Source organism: Bos javanicus, chromosome X (genome assembly GCF_032452875.1).
Source record: "Bos javanicus breed banteng chromosome X, ARS-OSU_banteng_1.0, whole genome shotgun sequence".
Taxonomy (NCBI): Eukaryota; Metazoa; Chordata; class Mammalia; order Artiodactyla; family Bovidae; genus Bos; species Bos javanicus.
The window spans coordinates 121,336,273-121,338,613 of record NC_083897.1 but is presented as its reverse complement, the minus strand read 5'-3'; the positions used below and the strand labels follow the sequence as shown (position 1 = coordinate 121,338,613).

At 45.6% G+C, this 2,341-nt stretch overlaps 1 pseudogene; it reads left to right on the top strand.

Annotated features, from left to right (window-relative positions):
* The first annotated feature begins 740 nt into the window (after window positions 1–740).
* Window positions 741–1,914, top strand: LOC133242891 (melanoma-associated antigen B5-like; annotated as a pseudogene).
* The last annotated feature ends 427 nt before the right edge of the window (window positions 1,915–2,341 follow it).

The window sequence follows — 2,341 nt, the reverse complement described above, 5'->3', positions numbered from 1 at the left end:
TGTAGAATTTCAGGCCACAACAGAGGTCAAAGCAAGGACTGAGGGATCATCTACCAATAAAAAGAAGTGATAACGAAACCAGCCCTGTTCCTTATAGCCCTTGAAGAACCAGGGCAGAGCTATCAAGCTGAAGTTCCATCAACATTTATTTACATCAGGTGTGTAGGAGGTAAACCCCTTAGTATGAAGGTGCAAATACTATTCCAAGAAAGGGGTGGGGACACCAGGCCCTATGGGGGAACCAAAGGAAGCACTCTTAATTCGTGTTGAGGACTCCAGAGGCCACACAGAAAACTTCCCACTGAGCACTCAGTACTGGGTGATAACTACTGACACGGGTCATAAGCTGAGGACGTCTTCACTTCTCAGATATCCCAGGGAAATTTGTGATGACAACTAGAGGACAGCAGAGGGAATGGGTCCTATGACTGGTCCCTAGTTGGGTGGTGGTCTTGAATGTGAAATAACAGATGCATCTGTGTAGGAGACTACCAGCCCCTTCTGTCACCCCAGCATGCCTGAGGCAGGGGTAGCAGGATGAAGCCTAAAGATCACTCTAATTTCCTTCAATATGTTTCCCAAAGGACAGGCTGATTAGGTGAATAGGAACCCTGGGGGTTTTCAGAACAGTGCCCTCAAGAAAACCACAAATGTAGCCTTCGTGATAACCAAGGTGGTATTTCCCTGCTGCAGCTGTACACTCAAGCTTCGTCTTCCTTTGGGCCCTTATCACCTGCCCTCCTACTCACACTTCTAATCATTGTCCCCCAGCACAGGCATCATGCCTCAGGGTCAGAATCATAAGCTCTGCACCTGTGAGAAATGCCACCAGGCCTGATGTGAGCCCCAGAGTCACAGGGGACTTCAGCCCGCTGCAGTAATGGAAGAGCTTCCCTCTACTTCTTCTCTTTTAGAAGATAATTCACAGAGCTCCTCAGCTACTGGGTCAAATAGCACTTCCCAGGGGTCTTTGGAAGCCCCATCTACTACCAACACTTTTTCAACTACTTCTGACACAACATCTGATGAAGAAGATACCAGTCAAGATGAGGAAGATCCATGTTCCTCCGATGTCTCATCTTCTACTGAGAACACCTACAGTGATACTCTGAACAGCATGACAAGTTTGTTGGAAGAGCTCCTTCTGCATAAATATAAAATGAAGCAGCCCATTATGAAGGAAAGCATACTGAAGATTATCCAGCCAAGATACCATAACCGATTTGCCGAGATTCTCAAGAGAGCCTCTGAACACATCGAGGCTGTCTTTGCAGTTGACTTGAAGGAAGTTGATTCAACCATCCACTCCTATGACCTTGTCAGAAAACTGAACCTGCCCAACAGTGGGAGGGTGTGGGATGGTAGGGGCTTACCTAAGATTGGTCTCTTGATGACAGTTCTGGGTGTGATCTTCGTGAAGGGCAATTGTCCTGCTGAGGAAGACATCTGGAAATTCTTGTATATGGTGCGAGTATATGCTGGGAGAAAACACTTCATCTATGGAGAGCCCAGGAAGCTCATCACCAAAGACTTTGTGACGATGAAGTACCTGGAGTACCGCCAGGTTGCCAACAGCGATCCTCCTCGTTAGGAGTTCTTGTGGGGCCCACGAGCCCATGCGGAAACCAGCAAAATGAAAGTTTTGGAGTTTTTGGCAAAAGTCAATGATACGGTCCCCAGTGCCTTCTCATCACAATATGAAGAATCTTTGCGAGATGAAGAGGAGAGAGCTCGAGCCACAGTTCCAGCCAGGCCTGGCACCACTGTCACTTCCAGGCATGTTCCACGGCCACGTCCAGCAGCTTCTCCCACCCCTATTGAAGACCAAGACTTTTAAAAAATCATCCAGATAAGAAAATTTGACATCAAAATAGGGACTTTTGCCAAAACGGGAAGCAATCCCACAATAACCCTGATGGGACAATGGAATGAAAAAATGAAAAAAATTTCAAAACATCGTCAACCTTGATTGTTCTCCATCTTTTCTGTGTTCTGTTTTGTAAAATTAAATAATTTATACCTCGATATGCTTCTTGAAAAATGCAGGAGCTATTAAACCTTAACAAGTTAGACCTCTTACTGTCTTCATTTATTTTTTGAGCATCTGCTCTTTGAAAGGCTCTATGCCAGTTCTGGTGAGGCTAAGATCAAGACCTAGCCTATGCCCATACAACTTTAGAAACAAGGAGCTGCAATCACATAAGCAAGATCTTGAGATAGCCTTTAGGAATGACAGAAAACTAGAAAGACTATCCAGGAGGAAATCTCTACCTGGGGTAACATACTGATTTGTTGGGCTTTCCACAACAAAACCCCACAGAATGGATGGCTGAAACAACAG